At 45.1% G+C, this 12,284-nt stretch overlaps 1 protein-coding gene across 1 annotated transcript in view; it reads right to left on the bottom strand.

The window, feature by feature from the left end:
* Positions 1–12,284, bottom strand: part of Itpr1 (inositol 1,4,5-trisphosphate receptor type 1) — a 320,805-nt gene that overhangs the window by 94,519 nt on the left and 214,002 nt on the right. The window lies entirely within an intron of this gene.

Below are 12,284 nucleotides of genomic sequence, written 5' to 3'. Positions count from 1 at the left end.
CTGAAAAAAAGCTTCTACGGCTGTATGAAACTGAACATGCTTCCCTGTATGGATTCATGAGTCGACCTTCAGACTGCTTGGCTGTGTGGCAAAGCAGCAAGTGCTTGCTACTCAGATCAATCAAGAACTATGGCCTTCTCGAACCTCTGAAGAGAAAGCAGACACTGCTATCTAACAAGGCCATGGTCAGAGTGAACAGTGTACTGACGAACTTCCTGCCTGTGTGACCCAAAGACTGTGTCATACATAATGTAGGCGAGAAAGCTGTGAGGGAGAAAGACTTGCATTCAAACCTTGGTTCTGACAGTTGGGGACTGTGAGTAATGCTGGATTTGCTGAGCCTTGGTTTTCTCATCTGTAACTGGGGCCATCTCATATAACCCAACATAGTTAAGGACACCTTCATCAAGTGTCCCTAACTTTTCCTTTCCTTTCTTTTCATTTCCTTAATAAAGAATAGTCTTCAACAGCAAAGGTTTGGATATAGGGAGAAATGTGGTCCACTTATCTACTTTGCAAATGTGCACAAGGTGAGCTCTAGTAAGTCTCACATATGCCAGATACAAACTAAAAAAAAAAAATCACTGATAATAGAATCTAACTCTTCTTAAGACCTTTGATTAAATTAAATGCACTGCTTTCCATGTCACAGTTTCACAGTCTTCTTGTCACTAATTTTCATGGACCTGGGAACCTGCAACTTGCTGGAGGTGAAACTTGTAATGTGTACACGTTTTTATTTGGCAAGCAAGCAATGCCCAGGCTGGAGGGAAAAGTCTTTCATGGCTTCATCTTATGTCATTTATAGCCAAGCTTAGTGACAAAACCAAACTAAACCAACCATACAAGCAATCTTCTTAGGTACTAGAATGACAGAGCATTCTCCAATGAAAATGGGCTTGGATGCCATTTGTCTTACAAAAAGATGTAAGGTCCCCAAATCGGGCATGGGCCCATGTCAATGTTAGGAAAGTTGGTGGAAGAAGCTTCTCAGCACCATGAGAGACTAAAACTCAAGACATGTCAGGAACAACATCTATGCAGCCACTGGCTGGCTCTGGCATTCTGAGTGCCTTCAACTTTGGGACCCTGTTTCCTCTTCGGCAAATGAAGGAGTCACGATAGCACCGTTCACATAGGACTGCCACAACGTGAAAATGAGCTCAGGCAGGAAGGGAAAGGGCACCAAGCTGAGTTCCTGGCTTCTGGTACTCCTTATTTATTATTAGTTATTATTAAGAAGAAAAATGAAGAAATTAGGCCATCAGACATTTCTCCATCGACTTTATGTATTTATTTCTCTTGGGCTCAGATACACCTATTTTCTTCTTATTCTTAAAGACAGCACCCAAGATACCAATAACATTAACAATTTATCCTGAAGGCAACCAGAAGGGTAAGATGGTTAACATAACATGGTGGCACTTAGAACCAGGGCCAGAACACCTCTTTTTTCAGGGAATATTTTCTGAGTGCCCAGCATGGCACACATGCTCGGGAACCAGATGGATTCTTCATGTGGGAATTATACTCTCCAGTGAGTGGAAGAGGGAAGAAGTACAACCCTAAAGTAAAGGCTAAAGTCATTAGCGAGAACTATGTCAGGCCGAATATGTGTCAGCCGAGTTGAGGACCTTTCACATATGGTCTCAGCAAGTTCCTAGGAATGACCCAGAGTGGGATCATGGACACTGACTCATCACACTCAGGCTGAACATGCTTCATCTAGCACATGCAGAAGTTTCTTTGGAGCACTGGGTGGGGCAGGAAGATTTGGCCTTGGTCCCCCTGGGTCTTCACCCAACTCCAGTTGCGGTGGGACCATCCCTTAAGGCACTGTGGTGAGAGGTGGAGATCTCCCTGCCTCTGCCTCAGGGGATCAAGGAACACTTTCAGAATAGAAGCTATTTCAGTCAGGGCTTGGGAAGCCTTCCAGGCTAATGGAAAGTGGGTATGTCCCATCCAGAGCAAAGGCATTTCAATTTCAGCACATGGCTAACCCAGCTCACCTGCATGCAGGTACAGGGATGAACAGGATATGGGAACGAGAGGGTAGAAACCTAGGCAGTGCTCCATCTTACAAGGTATCCAAAGATGTCACCAGAGTGTCAATGGAGTCTGTTCTCCATGGGGGGCTTTGAAGATAGGGGAAAAGATGTCCAGGCTTCTCTTCGGAGGGGTCACTGATAACAGTGCTAAGAAAGGCATGGCAGCAGTGGAAGGTGGAAAGAGCATCCAACTCAGGCGTCATACGGCCAAGGCAGGTGGGGTGCATAGCAAGGTGACCGAGAGGATGAGCTCCAAAGACTAAGGCTTGTTTTTCTGTCCCATTCCCATCCTAGCTGGGCAGCTCTACACGTATTATCGACTCTAGAGTGCTAAATCCGTGGCTGAATGGAAGTCGTAACTGAATTTTGGCCGAAAACTACTGGAAGGCCAAATAGGCACAGAATTGATTTGTGACCAACAGTAACAAAGAAAAATAATTAACAACTTTATGGGTGCTAGCATAGGTGGCTGGGGGCTTGGAGGTGGTGACTCATGGGCAATGTCTTGGCATACAAATGGTTTGGAAGAGAAGAGAATGGATGGCAGCCTGACTGGGGTTACGTTAACGTAAGAGTTGAGTAAGGTAAAGATGCTCTAAAGAGATTTGAACAGAGATCTAGAAACCGGTAAAGAGGTGGGGCCAGGAGCTACATCTTGGGGAACTGTTGGCATAAGTGCTGGCTGGATGCCTTGGGAATGAATGAGATCATGCAGGAAATATGTGGGAGGAGGAGAGAGATGGGAAACAAGGTCTCAACAGTTCAGGTATTTCAAAGGTAAGTATGTGCCTTTAGGAGTCTCTGTCTTTTCCTCTGGGAGAACCTCTGTGAGAAGCACAGAAATAGCAGACCACAAGGCCACAAGGAAGTGACTAACCTTAAAAATGGAATGCCCTTAGGTTGAATGGTCAGAAAAGGCTCACAGATCACAAGACTGGAAGCTCAGGTATCTAGACTCTAAGCCTGAGGATGAATGCTTCAGCCTGCCTTCTGGATCTAGGATAAAAGGCAGTTAGCAGAGGTAGAGAATTATAATAAAGGGAAAGAGGATATTAACTGTAGGAAGGAAATAGTGTTCTAAAAATAAACACAACCTGACTCCACTTCTAAAAAGAAGGAAGGTAGGCTAGATGGTGACTGGATGGATGGATAGACAGACACATAGACAGGGAAGATACTCATTACCCTGAATTTCTTATTGTTAGCTAAGTGTCTACAATATTTTAGGACTTCAGATACTGTTCATCTAATAAATGACACCTAAAACCTATAATTGCCAGACCTGGGCTATGGGCAAACTCAGAACAAGGGAGTAAAATCCATGCCTCTTTGCTTTGTATGGATTATTTTTCAGTTATAACAATCAAGTAATCACAGGGCTGGCAAATAATTTTCTGAAAGACGAGATGACAAAGGGTCACCATCTTTACTCCAACGGCTCAGCTCTGTTCCTGTGAGTGGAAGCAGCCATGAAGGACACTGGAGGACAGCTGTGTTCCAATACAACTTTATACAATCATGGGCAGCTGGTTAGATGTGGTCTTTGGGCCACTGCTTGCCAATCCCAAAGCATTCTGTAAGGAGGACAATCTGGTGTCAGTTTGTATTGCATGTTCAGAAGTCACAAGGACATGTACAGCTGTACCCTGACCTAGAAGTGGAAGAAGAGCTAGGAAGGAAGACAGTCTGGACCTGCTGTGTGTTCAGGAGATGAAAGGAGGCTCAACTTATAAATGAGGTATTCTCTGACACCTTTTTTAGCTTTATTTTTATTTTATGTGAATGGCTGTCTTGCCTGCTTGAATGTCTGTGCACCACCGGTGTGCTGTGACCACAGAGACCAGAAGAGGGTGTCAGATCATCAGGAACAGGAGTTATAGGTGGTTGGAAGCTGGCACGTGGGTGCTGGGAACGAAACCAGCCTCTGGAAGAGCAGCCTGTGTTCTTAAGTGCTGAGCCATCTGTCCAGCCCATTCTCTGGCATTTTTATTTGCTGCTCTTTAGTCATGCAGAAACTGCAAGATTTCAGTGCTCCTGCAGATGTCTGTTCTTAGACTCTATTCCTGCCTATAGGTTTTACAGGAGGGGAGGAGACCAAGACTCTGCGCTCCATCCTTTCTCTCCTTTTAGTTTTCTTTGCGGATGGCCAGAAGAGCTGGCCAATGACACCCTGGTTTCCAGGAGAAGGATAGGAGGACAATACACTCACATGTCAAAGGCATTAGAGGGAGGGAAGAGAAAAGGATGAGCCAGTGGAAAAGAACATCCTCTGTCCTCTGCTCATCTGGCATGGCTACCAGCATAAGAAGTTACACACCAAAGGCAATCATGTTTCCTAACTTTCTGAATGTTCAAAATCATCCTAAATATTTAGCCAGAAAGGTCTAAGTAGACTGAATGTGACAATAAGAGAAAACAGAACATCCTACAGACCTCTCTGGGTGATAAACCACTTCACAGAAACAAAGAAACAAACCACCAGAAATTTTTTGACAAAAATCAAGGCCAATAAATAAAGCCTGTCTTTAAATGATAAGGAACTTTATGACATAATAGAAATAAATACCCCAATGTCTTAAGAGCTTGGAGAAGCTGAATGCCACACAAGGCACTTCTGGGACTCAGCAGGGGCCCTGAGAGGCAGTGCCTGTCACCAGCTTGCTCTCCAGGTGAGCAACTAGGCAGAGAAAGGTAAGGGACTTTTGCTGGAGGCCTGATCAAAGGGCATTTTTTGGGTCAAGCACTTTCGCAGCTTGCTCTTTGTTTAATTTTCTAGACAGTTCCACAATGGACTTTGTTTTCCAACCCCCATTATGGAAGAGAAACTGAGTTTCAAATTCAAAGTTACTAAAGGCTGACAATGTCCCACTCAGGAAGCCAGAGCCCTTTGTATGACAGGTCTCCCTTTCAAGGCTCTCCCAAATCTCTAATTACTTTTGCCTTGATTCTCAAAGTTGGGCCAGGACTCAGAGGTGGACCCTAGATGTGATTTTTTGGCAAGTGTTAAGTGGTCTCACTGTTCAGATCCTTCTGTGTTGACTGGCAGACACAGTTCTGGAGATGAGGTGGGATGTCCCCCGGAGATGTCAGGCTGTCTGCCTTTATCAGTCTTAATGCCAACAACCATCTGTAAGTCCCTACATGTTGAAGGGAGAACAGCCCCTGACTCTGGGGTTAGCTCACTTCTTTCCACATGGATAAAACCTGAGGTTAGAAAACACCACTTGAAAGTGACTCATTTCAAACTCCCCTGCCAAAAACAACACCCATTTGCGTAACTCCCTCACATAGCAGACTTTTCCTCCTCTTCAGGGTGACTGCCCTATCAAACTGAGGCTGATCTCCCCACAAGCTGGCCTTCTGTTTGTTACCAGAGAGTCAAATCACACTTTTCTACATGCATCTATCTCTTTGTGATGTGGGGGGGAGAAGGGGTCGCAGACAGCTAAAGTGATGTGTTCCTCCCACACTGTGCTCTGCAGTGATAGGTCTGGAAAGAGTACGATGTCTTATCCCAGACTGCCGGGGACTCATTTCTTAACCCAACCTTCAAAAGTGGTCGGGGGTGGGGTGGGGTGGGGTGGGGGGGAAAGGCCCCATGAATCAGGGAACTCTCTCTTTTCAGCTGAACTCACAGCCCGGTTTCTGGACTGATGCATGTAATATTTTCCACCTCTAGCTGTGTACGTGCAGAAGGGAAAACTTTCCTTGGGTGTGTCTGTAACCCAGACCTTGGCAGAGGAATAGTCGTGGGCAGCCACTTGACATATGAAAATCACTGTGCTTCTGCAACTGGAGGCAAGTATTCCAAGAGGAAAAAAAAAAAAAATTATCCCCTTAGTTTGCTCCAGAGTGCTCTACAGTAGATAAACACGTAGATAAACCTCTCCTAACATCTGCATTAGCTTTAAAAATTTTAGTCATGGAAATTCATAGACAGATTTTCTTTCTCCCCATTCCAGGTAAGGACAGCCCCTGTCTTCTGCAGGGAAGAGGAAACGAAGGGAACTTCCCCCGGGTGCTGGTGGGAACATCTTAGGAAGGAACACAGAAGTTGGCACGGACGTGAAGGACGGATATACAGCACCATGAGGCTTACTGAGTGCTGTGTGTGCCAGAAATTAATTCATAAGCAAATGCTTATTTTATAGTTTCCCACTTGCGACAAAACATCAAGCAGAAAGGAAATATTTCTTCTGGGGGCTGGCACTGGATCGGGGACAAAGCAGCAGGAAGCAGTCTTCAAGACAAGCCTGATCTCCCACTGCCTGACAAGTGTGTCACCCATCCAGAAAGCTCAAGGGCTGTGCCGCCATCTCCATGCTCCTGTAAACAGAGCTGCTAGGAAGGCCCCAGGCAGGAGAATTACTATCATTAGAGAAGCCTTGGAAGGGAAAGAAGATTCTGAGAGCCTTGGGGTCAGGGTTCCTCCAAGTCTATTATGTCATACTAGGGCAGGTGAACCTCGGCTTCTGGCATTTTTCAAGGATCCAGGCGATGAGAGGTCAGTGCTGGGGGTTTCAGGACAAGAGTGCTGAAGGTGTTCCCCAGCCATTGGTTCTGCTTTCCTACCGACTGAATCTTTTCACAGTCTGGCCAATTAAATCCAGGACTACTGGAGAGCTAAGGTCCCCCTGTGGCCTGATCCTCAAGACAAGACAAAGTTTTCACACTCCATCCGAAGGGAGTGGATGTGTGTTAACACTTTCACAAAGAAGGGATTGGACTTCCAAGGAAAAACTCCACTCAATTCCAGAGACTAGAGTGCTGACTAACCTTCCCTGCATTCGCCAGTTCATGGCTCTGACTGACTCATGCTGGGGTGCACAGTCAATTATAACTGAAGGAAAATGGACTGGGGCAGCCCTACCAACGCCCTTTCTCTTTTGTCCACGGTCTCCTCTCAGTGGCAGGTTGAGGCCTTCTACAGCTGTGTTGGTTCATGGCTAGAATGTAGCTGGTGTGTCATCCTCAATTCTGATCCCAGGCTTAAAGAGACTGGACAGACCCTGTCTTGAAAAACCAAAAAAAAAAAAAAAAAAAAAAAAAAAAAAAAAAAAAAAAAAAAAAAAGAGAGAGAGAGAGAGAGAAAGAGAGAGGGAGACTGCACGACAGCTGGGTGGTGGTGGGAGAGGGCTGGGAGCCAGAGACATGGCTCAGTATTTAACAGTGCTCACTGTTCTTCCAGAGGCTCAATCCCAGGACCCATCCTGGGGTTGGTATCTCACAAGCATCTGTAACTACAGCTCTGAAGGATCTGATGCTCTATTCTGAACTCCTACTGTACCTATGAATAGCTTAAACATGGACAGACCCATACAGAGATACACAAAATAAAATCTTAGTGGGTGAAAATATTGGACAGCTTCTACTTCTATTGCTTCGAGCACTTCTCTAAGAACCCAGCCACCATGTGGTGGGAACCCACCCCCCCCCCCCACACACACACACTTACCGAGAACCAGTACACTCCAGCTCTATCTAGCTGAGAACCGACTCCCACAACCCTACAAGTGACCATGCTAATGATTCTAGTCCAAACTTTCTGATGAATTCAGCCCCAGCCATGACCACATGGGGTGAAAGAGCCACCTAGCTGAGCTTCAGCCTACAGAAGCATGTGACTGCTATCAAGTGACTACTGGGATCTGAAGGGGTTACTCAGTGATAGACAGCAAAGATAGACAGCATGGGAGATTTAACTGCAGCTCTGACCCATCACTTCCTTGAGTGTGTTTCACTTACAGTACAGAGAGTTCATGTGTGCATACCTCACAAGGGAGTTGGGAGTCTTAAATGAGATATTGTGAATAAAAGGGAATCGTACTGAGGAAACCAAGGAAACTAAGCTGGATGCTAGCAGCTAGCTGTGGCCCTTGCTCCTAGGTCTGTTTTTTTCACTTCTTTTAATTTTTAAAATTGCCACATGCTACCAAACTGGCTCTTTTGTTATTCAGTTGGATAGATTTTCACATACATATAAAGATGTGTGAATCCCAGAAAGGAAGACACAACACCTCCATGTCCCAAATATTCTCCCATGCTCCTACACTTGACCAAAATCTCCTGTGAGCCCTGACCCTGCGGGTTGATCTGGTCTCCATCACTATTTGTCTTTCCAAAGAACCAGATAGATAAAACTTAGAGTATGTTGCTGTCTGCACACTCGCTGACTTCTTTCACTCCGCCTAGGATGTGTGAGGTGGACCTAGGCTACTGACTGATCACCAGCTGAGCTTATTTTCAAGGCTCAGTCCCTGCTGCATGGATGCACTATGGCTCACTTGTCCAATCATTACTATTTTTAATAATTATTTTCACAACTTAAAGATAACTTCAGAAATGGAAACCCCAGGGAAATAACTAAAAAACTAATATTACTTAAAACAAACAAACAAACAAACAAACGTACATCTTGTTTTAAAGCTTCGAGAGTCCAGAAGTACCTGCCTGTTTCTTAACACGATAGATAGACAGGGGAATGTGAACTGAAAGATAGATTTTAAACCCTACACAATACGGGACATGAAAGCTACTTTCCTTTTGCTTCCTGATATAAAGAAGGTAGAAGAGTCTGAGAGTCGGTGAACGGCACTTTAAACATGAGCCTAAAACACAGCCCTGACTGCTGTCATCCTTCCGACAACCTGCCACTGGCAAAACCAAAGCTCAGGAAACCCATCTGACCACAGCATGCTGTCCTTCATGAGAAGGCGCACGTCACACGGGACAGGAAGTGGTGATGGGCAGTGAGTTCCAGTTAGGATGACCCTGTCTTTCATGGATCACAGTGTTTATTTCAGCAATCATTAATAGCCACCAATTCAGTCTTAACTGAGGGCAGACTCGCCTCACCAGCTGGTCATTTACTACTTTGAACCAGCTTCTCTCCAGTAAAACCAAACTCTGAGTCACCCTCCCTGAGGCTTTAGGGTGCCTGTCCTCAGCTGGTCCCAGACACAATCCTAGCTCTAAATCATTTTCTCCCAAGAAAAGAGAAGCTTGGGGCAAAGTGGGGATCTCTCAAGTCTAGCCATGCTAGAAGAACAGTTTCTGAACCGTAGGCCTGTTATCATGTAGTGGGTCAGACTGGGCCCCTGGACGTCACAGAAGGGGGTAAGGCAGAGGGAGCAAAAGCTAGAGCCTGAAGGCTATGTCCACATACACCGGCAAAGCCTACAGCTTATCCACACCGGATCCCTTTACTCATCTTCTATCTCTTTTATCTCTGCAGTGGCTGACCAGAACTCACTGCAGCATCCATCTCATCTTCTGCCAAAGCACGTGAGTCATGAGTGTGTGAAAACACGGAGCTAATATTCATAATTCCTGAATAAGATAAAGAACTGGAAGGAAAAACAGCTTCTGTCTGCCTCGCCATCACTGTCAGGACAGATGCTATGAGAAACAGGGCGTCTTGCCAGAACCCCAGATTCCACCTCAGCAGTGAGCCTTGGGAGCTGGCAGTCTGTGAGCCGCCCCACGCTTCCTAATTCCCTCACCTGTGATGGCTCAGAGCATCTACTCATTCCTAGGACAGGAAGCCTCCAGAGACAGCAGGGACGTCTGCCCTCCCCTCTGCTGGACTCAGCCAGCCAGCTCAGTCTCAGGCTCAGGGTTGGCTTCAGCAGATGGTGTTGGTTTCACCCTCTGTAGTCTATCCTTCCTTCTCTCATGCATCAGGGTCCCAGCAAGGCCTAGGCTCTCTCTTAACCTCCCCTCTTTTATCACTTACTAAGATACACCTAGTTTAAGTGTAGGGCTCAGTGTGTAACTGTATACACAATCACAAAACTGCCACCTACCAAAAGATACAGGTTTTTCTAGCATGCAATGGGCTCCCTTGTGCCCCCTAGAGATTTTCTCCTAGCTAGTATTGTTGTTATCGGAGTCATCAGGAGGTAGAGTGCTTACGACCTCAGCCCCAAATCATTGCTATTCAACCTTTCCAAGAAATACATTTCATTGTGTATACTTAAGGTATGCAACATGATATTGTGAGGCATGTATAGACAGGACGTAACTTACTACAGTGAAGCCAATCTACCTATCCACCCATACTCTTACACACACATTTTTTGTTTCCATGGCAACAGCAGAAAAAAAAATCTCAGTTTTCATGGATCTCATACAAGCTGCAGTTTCATCACCTGATCAGTCTTCGAGCTGTGCATTAGGATGCTAGACTTGTTAATATTAAAGATTTGCTACTTAGCAAATTTGTGTCTTTTTGTTTTCCTACTCAGTGAGGAAGACCAAACCCAGGGCCTTGTGCATGTGAGTTAAGTGTTCTACCACTGAGCTATGTTCCTAGAACCAGTGTTTACTGAAGCCAGGTCTCACGGCCTTAAACTTGCTATGGAAGAGTGGTTTGCATTGAATTCTCCCTCCTCCCTCGTCTATTTCCCACAAACTGTGTTCACACCAAATTGATTTTTTGTTGTTCTTGTTTTTGAGACAGGGTCTCTGTCTATGGTCATCCTGGAACTCACTATGTAGATCAGGCAGGCCTTGATCTCATAGAAATCTGTCTGCCTCTGCCTCCCAAGTGCTGGTATTAAAGGTGTGTACCATAATGCCCAGCCAGCAGATTAACTGTGAATTACTGACTGTCTCTTATATACCCTCTGATGGCAGATTTAGGGCCTGAAATTACAGTTCTGCAGCTCCTGCAGTCCACTGCTTCTCATCTAAATCTCAATTCTCATCGGGGCTCTCTACCTCTCTTACACAGTGCTCTTCAGTCTCGAAGACCCAATTCCTGTTCACATTCCTCTGGGCCTTGTTATCCAGGCTTCCTGTGCTGCAGGCCTCACATTTAGGTTTTACCTTGCAATCTTATGTCCATCCTTGAAAGCACAAGTCACCAGAAAACTTTTCACAAACTCCTTATCTGATCTGTCAGTCAGTCTGTCTGTCTATCTATCAACCATCTAGAGATATCTCTTTATTACCTTTGTCAACAAGTGGTTTCCCCAACACAATCCCTTTTCACAGGGAAGCCATATAGCTTCCTGTATGAATGTACATGTCTCCTCCATTCTCGCTAGACATTCCAATTTTTTCTTTTTCTTTTCTTTTCTTTTTTTTTTGAGCCTGACCTCAGAAATTCTTAAGTTCTTCAACTAGTAAAGCTTTTATAAAACCATGGGGAGGTGGCTGGGCATGTAGCTCAGCTGGTGGGACATTCGCCTGGCCAAGTGGATACTTAGATCAGTTGATCTGGCCACAGGCAATCCAAGACCAGGAGTGTTTTAGCACTCCTACCATGTCCGCACAGGGACAAGACTCTGTGCATACAGCACTTGCAGGAAGTGTGTCCCAACAAGGGGAAGGACACATGAATCCAGCCATTCTCACACCCATATAAAACTAATCAGTCTCAATATATCATGACTCATGAACTCATGTGCGCATGTGACGACTCAGACAAGCAGTAAGTAGACTTTGCTAGTGGCACGGGTGAGTAACTCATTGCCACAAATCTCTGTGCATAATAAGCTTGGAAGTGTGTGTTGGGCCAAGTAGGGGTTGGAGGGCAGAAAGAAGGGCCTTGCAGTGGTTTATGCAAGGCACAGGGTTCCAGGCTGGAAGAGTGAGCAGAGGCTAAAGTCTAACCCGTGCTGTTTGCTAAGTCACTGTCTTGGCCCAGAACACATCTATCCTTAGGGAGAAACAACCTCTTCTGATATAGGAAGATACACGACTCTAATAGTATATGTTTTGAATTTAAATGTAAGGCCAAGAGAGTAGCAGGTCAAATATAGACAAAGGGGAAAACCTTCTATTATATGAATTAACCTGAACAAAGTTTGGATCAAAATGAGTGTGTGTATGTGTTCACAGGTACATATGTCCAAAGAAAGTCTCAGTCAGTAAGCTCACAATGAAAGAAAGACTCAGGAGGAATGGGATTTTAAAAGTGGTTAGTGGGCTCAAAACTAAGGAGGCTGAGGCAGGAGAATCCTCACAAGTCTGGTCTACAGAGTGAATTCCAGGCTAGCCTACTACATGGAGAGACACATCTCATAAACACACAACTTTTAAAATAAAAAGAATCATTTTAAATGTCATTTCTAGTCTAGCATGGTATCATAATTGTACCTGTACTCTTGCTACTAGTAAAGATGAGGCAAAAGAATGACCTGAAGCCAGGAGGTCAGGGCCAGCCTGGACAAGCCATAAGATCCTATCTAAGAGGACAGAAAATTGAAAGAAAAAGCCACTTGTATGTAA

Source organism: Arvicanthis niloticus, chromosome 9, assembly GCF_011762505.2.
Source record: "Arvicanthis niloticus isolate mArvNil1 chromosome 9, mArvNil1.pat.X, whole genome shotgun sequence".
Lineage (NCBI taxonomy): Eukaryota > Metazoa > Chordata > Mammalia > Rodentia > Muridae > Arvicanthis > Arvicanthis niloticus.
Note: the sequence above shows the minus strand (reverse complement) of the source record. Positions and strands in the feature narration are given on the sequence as shown.